General features: G+C 35.0%; 1 protein-coding gene across 15 annotated transcripts in view; it reads right to left on the minus strand.

Annotated features, from left to right (window-relative positions):
* The window catches only part of PTPRD (protein tyrosine phosphatase receptor type D), a 1,303,784-nt gene that overhangs the window by 800,087 nt on the left and 490,831 nt on the right, over nucleotides 1-12,866 (minus strand). For all 15 annotated transcript variants that reach the window (XM_084505446.1, XM_084505445.1, XM_084505434.1 and 12 more), the window contains exon 6: nucleotides 378-426. The gene's annotated coding sequence lies outside the window, so the exon portion shown is untranslated. The remainder of the gene's footprint in view (nucleotides 1-377; nucleotides 427-12,866) is intronic.

Raw genomic sequence — 12,866 nt, forward strand, 5'->3', positions numbered from 1 at the left:
CTCCCAAAATACAATGTAGTTAAGTTACACAAACACAGCACTGATGTTCAGTTATATCACAATATCTTCAGTTAAACTACACTAAAAACAAGCAAACAAACAAACAAAAACCATATCAACAATGACAACAACAACAAAAAGAACAAATTTCTTTTCTAGTTACTCAGAATGGAAAAAAAAAAAATAAATCCTCACATTCTCATGGTGGTGGTAGTGAGACATGAATTAATGGCTGATAATACCAGCTGACATTATCATACATCTGCCTGTATATGTGTATATTTATATATTTCATGATCCAGGAAACGTTCTAGAATGCAGTTCTTCACATAAATATCCAAATTCAGCAAAAGGAAATATCAAAAAGAATTACTCACCCTGAGCTTGCGGATTTGGAACTGGATCAAAAATATTCTATCCTGAGATCTAAGAAATACAAAACAAAAGCTATCTATCATCACTGGCAATGAATGGTTGGACAATAGATATACAGCAAAACGGGAAATTATAATTCAATGCTAATTAACATACACATATACTACAGAGAAATCAATGAGTTAAAACATTACATGGTACACTTTGGATGTGTATTGGGTTTACATGGCAAGGTTTTGGTAGTAGGGTGCTGTAGGGGTGGCCTCTGTGTGAAGAATCCAGAAGCTGCCCCACGTTAGATAAGGGCCAGTTCAAGCCAGCTTAAAGGGACCCTCCACTGTCCAAAGCTGAGCAAACAAGCAATGTTGTTTGAGTCTCTGTGAGAGCAGATTTAAGAAAGGGGAAAACAAACAAACAAACAAACAAAAACTATTGCACAACAGCATCTGGGAGAGTGATGACCTGTAACAAGAGCCCTGTATGCACCATGGTGAATTAAGACAGAGGGGAAGGAGGTGCTCCAGGTGCCAAATCTGAAGTTCCCCTGCAGCCTGTGGAGGAGGCTGTGACCTTGCGGCCCATTGGTCCCACAGTGGAGCAGATCTCCGTGCTACAGCCTGTGGAGGAGCCCACAGTGGAGTAGGTAGATCTAGGCTGAAGGAGGCTGCAGCATGTGGAGAACACCTGTTGGAGCAGAGGTTTCCCTACGCTGCTCAAGGGTAGGAGGTGGAAGAGGGTGGATTGTGGAAGGTGTTTTTGTAGTTCTTTGTCTCTCACTGCTCTAGCTTGTTCGTAATAGGTAATATATTTCTCTAATCTCCCTATGCTGACTCTGTTTTGCCTGTGACAGTAATTGTTGCATGATCTCCCTGTCTTTGAGCCCTTTTCACTGTGTTTTCTCCCCCTTTCCCTTTGAAGAGGGGAGTGAGAGAGTGGTTGTTGTGGAACTCAGCTGCCCACCTGAGTAAAGCCACCACAGATTATTTGATGAAGCATGTTAAACATTAGAAAGCAGCACAACAAAAGGCTAAACTTTCAAGGGTATATTGTGCACAGCCCTTCTCCCGGACCACTTTCTACCCCTTCTCCCCACACACACTGAGAAAAATTTAAACGCTCTCTAACAGCTGAGAATTTGTGAATTTCTGTGGAAACCAATGAGCTCCATGGATCTGGATACAATGGGTTCAGACGGTAAACCAGAGCAGTTTAAACTATCATTTGATAAGTTTATTTGAACACAAATAGCTCCTTTAAAAAATAAATTACTTCAGTGCTCAGATGATAAACAGAGAGAGAATTTTAGACTGCATTATAAGAATGTGGTTCTTGTAATACACCATAAATGTTTGTTCATTGTCTTTTGTATTATAAAAACAAGGAGTCCTGTTTGAGGAGCGGGAGTTGCGAAAGCTCCCTGCTGAAGTAAGGAGCTGTATAATGCTTGGCTAGACACTATGAAAATTCTTTTGTTTAATGTAACAAAAAAGAGACCCCCCCCTCCCCTTCTCTCCTTCTGCATCTCAGTTGCCTCTTTTGTTCAAAGACACTGCTGCAAAGCTCATGTAAACATCTCCTGATTAGTTGCTAAACTAGTGTATCAACATACTGCCTTCCTGTCTCACGCTGGGCCATCATGACCAAATAAAAAAAGAAGTTGAACCACAACACCGAGGAAGACTACGGCCTTCATCTTCATGACCACCAGAGGGACAGAGACAACCCCCTAGCAACAGTGCGCGCAGTCGCAGAATATACCAGGATGTGCTGCATAATCCCGGAATTACCAAGATATAAAAAGGGACCCTGGCAGGGGTGAGGTGCATGCCGTTGGCAGAGCTGAGACTCCCCGGCCACCCAGCACTGTTTTGCTTGCTGTTTGCTTACTCAGTAAATTCCTTTCTATGATTAATACAATGCTCTCTGAAAATTAATTAAGGGGGCAACTCATAATAGTTCTAAGAAAGAAATCAAAATAATCAAAGTAATAAGAAATATAAATTTAATGTCTGAACGGAGTCAGTGGTCTATGACAATTGATGAAAGTGCATTGGAGTAAAAGCAAAAGAGAATCTGAGGTGGAAGTTTGAAAATCTGGGGATGCAAAAATGTAATTTATTCTATATAGAGTAATAAAACAGATTACTACAACATGTCTCCTTTATAAACATCAAATACAAATAATTCATCATTGAATTAAATTTCATTTCATGAAACTGGATGCATTTCTTTGTAATTGCTAAGATTTTTAAAATTTATCAATACTATAACCATGGTTATTCCATTAATAAGGCTTGAGGCTCCATTAGCTTAATAAGAAAAAAAATCAAAAATTGATTTTCCTGCAGCAAATTAGCACCTTTATCTCTATACACATTTTTCCTCTTTCCAGTACAACATTAATGAAGATTAATGATTAAAATTTAAGATCTTGCAAAGAAATACTAGAAGATACACAAAATCTAAATATGTCTGATTGAGTAATAGAACAGGATGTGTATATATTAAAAAAATCTGCAGGAATATAATACTACTTTTAAGCTATTTTTAAGTAATTAATACAGAAAAGAAGATTAAATGCTATATTGATAATCTGAATGTTTTGGAGGAAGTATGTATATCTCTGTAATCTTTAAGATTGTTTAAGACATCCTATTATATTGAGACTGTCCTCACAAGCAGTGAGGACACAAATAATGACCACTAATAAGAATATATGGAGAAAAAATACTAAATATTTTGGTGCAATTTTAACCCTAAAATAAATATAAATAAATAAAAATATAAAATATAAATAAAAACTAACCATATAAATAAAAACTAACAAAAACATCATTTTGATATTTTACAAAAAGATGTTTAATTTGAATTATGATACCAAGACAATTTTATCTCAGTAGAAAGTGTGATTTGCATGACAGATGAAATTTATATATATTTTTTTAAAACAAGTAATGAAATAAAAGTAGCTAAGTTTCCACTGAAATAGTTGAAGAGTTTAATTACAAATTGTAATGAAACATAGCAAATGGAAGTAAAAAAATATATTAAACATTATGAAATTCATGACTAATAGGAAAAGGAAGTTCTGCTTAGTAAGCTATATATGTGAATGCAGATGAAACTACCATGCAACAATACACCAATAAAGGTTATCAGATAAGGAAGCACGACAGTTCGATAACTGCACGATTGTCTCTCAGAAACAAAGTACTCCATTGTATAACAAAAAGCAAACCAGATTTTCAAATGATGCTTTCTTTTTGCTTCTATGATGGAATTTTATTTAGAAACAAGAATAATAATAATAAAGTAAAATACTTAATCCTGTATTGCTAGTAGGCATCGCTAGTAGGTCAAGGGAGGTGATTGTCCCGCTCTACTCTGCGCTGGTGCGGCCTCACCTCGAGTACTGTGTGCAGTTCTGGGCACCACAGTATAAAAAAGACATGAAACTGTTGGAGAGTGTCCAGAGGAGGGCTACGAAGATGGTGAAAGGCCTGGAGGGGAAGACGTACGAAGAACGGCTGAGGTCACTGGGCCTGTTCAGCCTGGAGAAGAGGAGGCTGAGGGGAGACCTCATCACAGTCTACAACTTCCTCGTAAGGGGGTGTCGAGAGGCAGGAGACCTTTTCTCCATTAACACCAGTGACAGGACCCGCGGGAACGGGGTTAAGCTGAGGCAGGGGAAATTTAGGCTTGACATCAGGAGGGGGTTCTTCACAGAGAGGGTGGTTGCACACTGGAACAGGCTCCCCAGGGAAGTGGTCACTGCACCGAGCCTGTCTGAATTTAAGAAGAGATTGGACTGTGCACTTAGTCACATGGTCTGAACTTTTGGGTAGACCTGTGCGGTGTCAAGAGTTGGACTTGATGATCCTTGAAGGTCCCTTCCAACTCAGGATATTCTATGATTCTATGATTCTATGATTCTGTATCTAGGTTAAAATAAGTTCCTTCTTCCCATTCCGTGTGTTATTGTTGCTTTTAGAAACAGAGTGTCAAATAGAATGAACAATTTATATATTCTGGCTAACTAATTCTTATGTTCACATTTGTAGGATCTTTTCCCAGTTCTTGTCATTTTTTATTAGGATTAATAAATTAACAAATGATTAAAGATGGTTTGTTTTAATAAGACACAGTCTGAAAGCACAACTAGGATGAATGGAAGATTATAAATACTGTAGATATTGTAGCTATGCAAACTGCTTCAATTGGGCATCATAGCACGTGACATGCATATCTTCAAATGTAAATCTTATTTTTCAGTGTCTGTGTTCTTTTTTTTTTTTTTCTTTTAATTGCTGATGGCATTAAAAAGTACTTTTGCAACATCTGTTTTGAATGCTGGATTTTTTTTTTTAATTATTTTTAAATTAATTACTAATTTACATTTCTATAAGCAGCAAAATATGTTTGAAAAGGAAAATAAAACAACAACAACAAAAATCTAAAATTTTGAAAAATACTCCAGTTGTAAAGTAGAATGTTTTGCTTATCGGTACTGAACTGAAAGCACTGAAGCAAAAGAAATCATTTGGGATTAGAAAACATATCATGCCTGGTATCTCTTCAGGCAAACCGTCATATTTTGACATGTAAGAAAAAAAATAAAAATTAAACAGATAATGAAACTGTAAATGTGAAGCTAAGTGGACCTAGTAAATCTCATATGGTGAACCTTACTATAATTTTTCTTGTTATTTTTCTATTTTAACCTAATTTAGTTATAGTTATATATGCACAGTTATATATGCTGAATGGTGCATTTACAGATTGTCAGATATACCAGTTAAATATCAAAAATCTCAAAACAGTCATTAAACCTGAATCCCCAAATACTCTCTGTTTGTAACATACCACATTAAGTAACTCCACAGTCTGAACTTCATCTGCATGCCTTTTATGTCTTCTTTTTTATGTCTTCTTATCATGACTCTTAAAAGATGTTCCAAAATTAGCCAGTGAATGATCTTTGAATGGTGCTACAAATAAAACCAAGTTTCTTAATCTACAGGTCTGTGGAGAGTGGACACCACTCTAATCCTTGCCTAGAAAACATCTAAGTAAATCAGTAAATTGAAAGTAGTAAATAGCAAACATCAAACATGAACATCACATCCTGCATTGTGAACTGAAATATTGATAAGGGAACGTCCCAATCTTTTTTTCTTTTCATAAACATTCCTGCTTCATAAAAGGGTCTTAAGATATTTCAGCTTTTTTAACTCAAGTTTTGGTAGTTTCAATTAATATTTCTCATATGCATTAAGAGGTAAATAGCAAAAGATTTTTTATTTTATTTTATTTTTTACTAAGGATTATTTCTATGTGTATAAAAATAAAATGTTGATAAACCAGTTCACTTATTGTGTTGGAAGCAAATTATAAATACTTTAGAGAGAACAGGAACTGTATTTCCTGAAAATAATTTGGTTTTCATTTAAGTAAAAAGTGATTTATTCTCTAAGATTATACTCACAGATGTCAGGGTGTGACAACTCAGCAACAGTTACATTTTTAGCTAATTACTAATTTTGTCTTAGCAATTTTTTAAAGGATTCTTTTCCCTGAATTTCTTTAAATCTTTTGCAAGACTTCCATTACCTGTAGTCGTCACAATTTTACAAAACAAGCAGGAATGTGTTTTCAAGTAACAATCCTTTATTTTGTTGATTTTATCACTTAATCAAAAATCATTGATAAGAATAATCATTAGCTAAGCAGACTATTGTTTTTTCAAACTCCTTTATAACAGCTGTTATTTAAAAGCACAATATAAACTTACAAGAGGTAAAAACTACTATGTGGTGACTCAGTATTGGACTACAGCACCTTTCTTTCAAGAGGGTAGAAAAGACAAGTGAGAGATACTAGGATTCTGTTAATGCTTTTTTAGACTTTGACTTTAAAATACTTGTAATATTTTGCAAGGCATTGAGAACAAGCCTTACTATTCTTATGACCATCATCCAGAGAAACAAAATCCATTAGGAGCACAGTTTTCTAACATTGTTATCGTTTTACCTTCCTTTCATTGCCATTTATTTGTGAAAAGGTTGCATCCATGAACAGATGTTTGTTTACTCATTGACAGTTGAATTCAGTTCCAGGAAAAAATGTCCAAAACCTTCCTTCATTCTCATGCAAAGTATGAATGATCAAATAGTATCCTGAAATATCCACAACAAAATGAGAGTGTAATTTAAGCAAACAGGCTATAACTGAGATAGGATTTTTTTTTTGATATTTCATCCCAGTAGAATTAATTTTTTAACACAATTTTATTAAATTTTTGTTTATTCAAAAATATGTATGGGTAAGACAAAATCCATCTCACTCTCTGTTCCCTTTAAAAAAATCATATTTTGGAGAAAGAATATGATGGAAGGATGACACATTGTTCTTCTATAACTAGAAACAAATTTAAGTACAGCCTACAGTAACAGTACCTTTTGTTTAGGACTTCTCCATCATTTTACCTATTAACTGTGTTGCCTTCACTTGAAAAACACAGTTCCTGTTCATTTCCAAATGTATTTTAGATCCACAGACTTAGAATATTGCACTACTTTTCCAACAACAAAAATACTGCTGAATGAAAAATTTTATAAATCTGTTCAATTTTCTTGAAATGCAAAATGCCCTCTGAAGGAATAAGAAAAAATGTAAATTTTATAATCTCATTTTCTTAATCTCATGAGGGAATATTCTGCTCTACTGAAAATGCAACTTTATATATGTATTTCAAATCCCACAAATTCAAAAGGTTATCCAATTCATTTATTTTATGGAGATTATCTTCATAATAATGTACATAAACTCCTTGGCAGGTAATCTACTCTTGTATACAATACCTCTTTTTCCTGGTCTTCTGAGTATTAACTTTAGCAGAATATCCAGTTTTGTTGCCAAAACACTGCAGTTTAGTCTTCCCTCTGGACTTCCCATAGACTCTATATTTTATAGAATGCTATTACCAAATTATTTCTATTAAAAGGTGTCTTTTGTTTGCAGCATTCCTTTCATATTTTCTTGTCTGTATGTGGACTGGAAGGCTGCATATGGACTTGAGAACAAATGCTCTCTACCTTCTCTCTAGTAGTTTTAATACCTACATACACACCCTAGGCTGTGTACTGATAATTTATTAGCACAAAACCTCACTTTCCTCTCAGGTATGTTATAAATGGCTACTAGGAGCAAGCTGAGGTACACAGAGCATGGTATGGAAAGAAATTATTGTATGCTTAAAGAGGTCCTTAAAAGAGGTGAAATATGGATAGATAGAGGCAGTACTGTGCAGTTTATTATGGGGTGGTTTTTGTTTGTTTGCTTTTTTTTTTTTTTTTTTTTCTACTGTACTGGAACTGTTATTAGGCTGTGTTCAATTTTTGTGTTTTTGCAGTCTACACAGAAGTTTTTGTTTTGTGCCCATGCATTTTGTGGTCTTCTTGCATTTCTATTAAACACTATTGATTTTGGGTGAGCTCTATAGTTTGCAAAGACTTTTAAAAATTATTAATTTATAAATTCTTATTAGCTTAATCCTATCTTTTGAGGCATTTAGAATTCTGCCTAGCTTTTGGTTTCTTTGTCATTAAAATGTGTATTTTTTTGTTTGTTTGCTTGTGTTCTTTTTTTTTTTTTTTTTTTTTTTTGTAAGCACGGCAAAATAACAAGACCAAAACAGACCCCTGTAGGACCTCCAACTGAAATGATTAATAATGATTTATTGCTAACTGAAATTAATAATTCAGCTAAAGGCTACATCAAATTCACATTTTACTGATGCATTTAAAGGGATGTAATGGCAACCCTGCCCCCTCCCAATACAAATGTAATTACATCATATTTATGTTTTTTGTGTGTGTGTGTGTAAATAATAATGCTTTAGCAATACATTAAAAGAATCACTTCAAGAGAAAAAGGTATGAAACTTTTCAGTAAAATAAATTCTTCTCCCCTAATTGACACCAGTTATAAACTTATAAACACTTTTAATTTTCCTCAAGCTACATCAATGTTAATATTTGCTTTCAGCACAATATTTTTATTTTTAAAATAAAAGTTGCAGACAGCTTGCCACTTCAATTACACACACCCTCATAAATGGTTATCTCTAAAAAAATTTACCATAGGTTAAGAATAAACTCATCGGTATTGGAGTACAGGTTATAATTTAAACATACAATTATATCTTAATGTTATTTTCTTTATAAATTTATGCTCATGATATTGATATATATATATATTTAAAAAAAAAAAAAGAACAAATTTAAGCTAACGTACTGTGAAACCTTCTGCAAGTATGTTACATCATTTTCAAGTCAGAGTGGTTTATGTTGGTTTAGTATAGCATCTTCCATGTTTGATTCAAGATTTATTAAAATGAGAAATTCTTCCTAACAATTTGAAATCATAAGAGACAGGTTTTGCACATGAAAGGGCTGAAGTCGAACTGTATTTAGACAGTATTTGTTTTGTTTGCAAGTGCTGGATATTCAGTTATATTACCAGCAAGGTAACATACAGATATTGAAATTACTCATTTAATAATAAACAGTCTGTATAAAAAGATAATTATGTTTACAAGGACTGGACATAAATTGTGATTAAACAATTCATAAAAACTTTAAATGAAACCACTGAGGGGAGTTTTCTCTGATAAAAAAGTGTAGAACATAATTTTATTGGTGAACAAATCACCAGTAGTGCAATTTTTAAAATTGTATTTGAGAAAAACTGCTGAGACTTCCTAATGGAAGAACTGAATCCAAGTGTTTTATGAACCAGAAGGAAGCTAGTTATTGGTACTTGTAGATGAATGCCACAAAACATCATCTGAAGGTTACTAGAGGTTATTATCATGCTAGCACCTAATGGTAGGTTATTAGAGGAAAGGCAGCTTTGAAACTACAGAATAGTCTATTTCAGATAAAAGATCAAACTGTTATCAGCACCATCATCATATAGCACAAGTTATTTATGCATCAGTATGTCTCTATCCACTGAGCCATAAAATCAATTAAATTCTCAAAAATAAAAATGGACAATTTAAACATTTGAACATTTGATCTAAGCTTTCAGTTTATATGATGCTTTTTTTTTTTTTTTAAGACATTCTACCACATAAATTCAATAATCTTAAAAGCCAAACACCTGACGGAATAGCCAGATACATAAAGCACGTAAAACAGATTAGTTATCACAACTTCAGTGTATTTATTTATTTATTTATTTTAAGCAAATTTAAAACTTCACAGAGGGGGAGGTGGGGGGAGTCTTTGAAGTAAAGACTGAAGCAAAGAAGGAATTCAGTATTTCCACTTTCCCAGCATCTCCCTTTATCAGAACACCTCCCTTATTCAGCAAGGACCCACATTATCCCTAGTCTTTCTTTTACTGTTTACATACTTTAACAAACAAACAAACAAACTTATTATCCGTTATCTCTTTCGCAAGCTTCACCTCCAGGTGGGCTTTAGCCTTCCTCACCACATCCCTGCAGGCCCTGATAACACTCCTATACTCATCCAAAGAGGACAGGCCCTTTTTCCACATTGTGTTTGTTTGTTTTGTTGTTGTTGATTTATTTTGTTTTCCCTAATATCTGCCTGATATTTCTTATATTACACTTTTATTTATTTGATTTGATATGATTATTAATATACTTTCACTGTGAAATGTTGAGCAGCATCTGGCTCTGTCTTCCCTTTATCAACCCATCAGGTATCTGTGTACATCAATAAGTCTCTCCGATCAATGCTGTTCTTCCCGAGGCTGAACAGACCAGGTTACAGCTCCCGATCACCTCAGTGGCCTCCATGGGACTTGCTTGCTTCAGTACAGTGTCTGTCCTGTACATGAGACACTTAGGCTGGGAACAGCATACAGGTTGATAGTGCCTGGGCAGGTTGCCTCAGTGGAAATTCTGTCTGCTTCCTTGCTTGTAAGCTAAGGATGTAGTGGGGGCTTTTTTACTGCCCAGGGACACTGATGCCTTGTGGTCAGCCTGTTGTCCCTGGGGCCCTGAGGTCTTTTGTGCTGCTTCCAGCCAGTCATTCCTGACCTGTCCTGCTGCAGGGCTTTGTCCGTTTCAGGGGGAAACCCAGGGCTTTGCCCAGGGTTTTTCCTGGGTTGTGTAGGAAGGTAGTGGAGTCATCATCCCTGGAGATGTTTAAGGAAAGGTTGGATGTATGGACATGGTTTAGTGGATAATATTGGCGGTAGAGGAATGGTTGGACCGACCTTAATGATTCTATCATTTGCATTTGCTTCTGACAGTTATTTTCTTTGATACTTTGAAAAAAAAAGAATTTTCTGAAATTCTTCTAAATTCATCCACTGTGGACCCAAGCAATGAAATCTGGGAATATTTTGAATGTATATATAATAGCCTTAAAAAAAAAATCATTTTGAACTTCATAAATGTAAATTTAAATGATGCAAACTAGGCTTAAGGTCCACAATCAAACCTTAAATGCTGAAGTTATGAATTCATTGTTCATTGAGCTTCAATTATGGAGAGTTAAAGAACTTATATGCAGAACTCTCACTTTCATAATTATAGTACTTTTTCTCTGGTAACAGATATTTTGTCTGTGATAACTACAGCTAACTGAAATGGGTATCCATTTTAGCATTTTTAGTAAGAGAAGTAAAAGTTTTCAGTTTAGGCTTAAATATTCCCAAATATTTCTTAGTAATATCATATGCGTATAAAGATAATGAATGTCAAATTTCTTAACCTATTATTTTCATTTTTCCACATGTCAAACTCTTAGAAAGATCGTGTGAGTAAGACTTTGGGAAAAAATAATCCAGCACGTTAAAAAACACATTCAAATTTAAAAAATATATAAATAAATACAACCAGGTGCAGTGAAATTATTTACATGTCAAAAATGTTTAGGAAATGTTAGGCTCCACTCATGAGTTCTTTAAAGCTATTTTTCTTATGGGAATATAAATTCATTAGGATTTACTGAATACATTGAGAGCAGACATGAAGAGCTCCATCATAAACCATCAAGTGCTCCTTGATGATTTATATAGCTACAGGTGAAGAATAGCTTTGAAGTTAGACATGCAACCATCCAGTAAGCTACCATTTAAGCTTCGTTGATCAAATGATGTGTGATTAGGACATGAATGAATTTACTAGTTTACCATCCACAATAGGGGATGTACTTCACCACCAGTGGTTCAGCTGTCCCTCTGATTCTTTGTCTTCCAGCAAATAGAAACCTGTAAATACAGCTGTGCAGTAATAATGGCAGTCTGCCACATGTGTATGCCCTTTCAATTGTTTCCAAGAGAAGTAAGGTCCCTGCAGTCTTATGATCACTCTATGCTTTCAGTTGAGATGAAAGGAAATAGAAGATGTGGCATATTCCCCTTTACAGCCTGCACAGCTATTTTTGAAACACATGATGAATTAACACTTTAACTCTTCTTCAGAACTGATATGCATTACAAATTCATCACATGCAAATGTGCTGATCTCTCTGAGGGTCTTTATAAAGATAAATTCACATAAACACAGTATGTAGTACTATGTATCATACTCAACTATTTCCATATAACTGTGCTTTTAGTTATCAAAACATTACATGCAGAAGTGGGAAAACACATTATAAACTAATATTAAGTTTATGTAGTTTTTCTGCTATGGAAAGAATCAGGTGGTAAAAGAGATTATGTCTTTACTCTTTGCATAGTCTATACACACATAAAAGAAACATAGAAATAGGCTAATCCAAATAGCTAATCACATAACACTCTAGCATTACTGTTAGTTTCCATTTTGTCAGCTTCTTCAGATATAAGAACAAAACCAAAACTGAAATCAATCAGTCAATCAATCATTAAAACAAGAACAACAATAAAATCCCAGGAAGTCAATGGATTATATCATATCACAGAATCACAGAATTGTCTAGGTTGGAAGAGACCTCAAGATTATCGAGTCCAACCTCCGACCCAACACTAACAGTCCTCCACTAAACTATATCCCTAAACTCTACATCGAAACGTCTTTTAAAGACCTCCAGGGATGGTGACTCCACCACTTCCCCGGGCAGCCTGTTCCAATGCCTAACAACCCTTTCGGTAAAGAAGTTCTTCCTAATATACAACCTAAAATTCCCCTGGTGCAACTTTAGCCCATTCCCCCTCGTCCTGTCACCAGGCACGTGGGAGAACAGATCAAACCCCACCTCACTACAGCCTCCTTTAATGTACTTATAAAGAGCAATAAGGTCATCCCTGAGCCTCTTTTTCTCCAGGCTGAACAAACTCAGCTCCCTCAGCCGCTCCTCATAAGACTTGTTCTCCAGACCACTCACCAGCTTTGTTGCCCTTCTCTGGACTCTCTTGAGCACCTCAATGTCCTTTTTGTAGTGAGGGGCCCAAAACTGAACACAGTACTCGAGGTGCGGCCTCACCAGAGCCAAGTACAGGGGGACGATCACTTTCCTAATCCT

Source organism: Aythya ferina, assembly GCF_964211825.1.
Source record: "Aythya ferina genome assembly, chromosome: Z".
NCBI classification, from domain to species: Eukaryota; Metazoa; Chordata; class Aves; order Anseriformes; family Anatidae; genus Aythya; species Aythya ferina.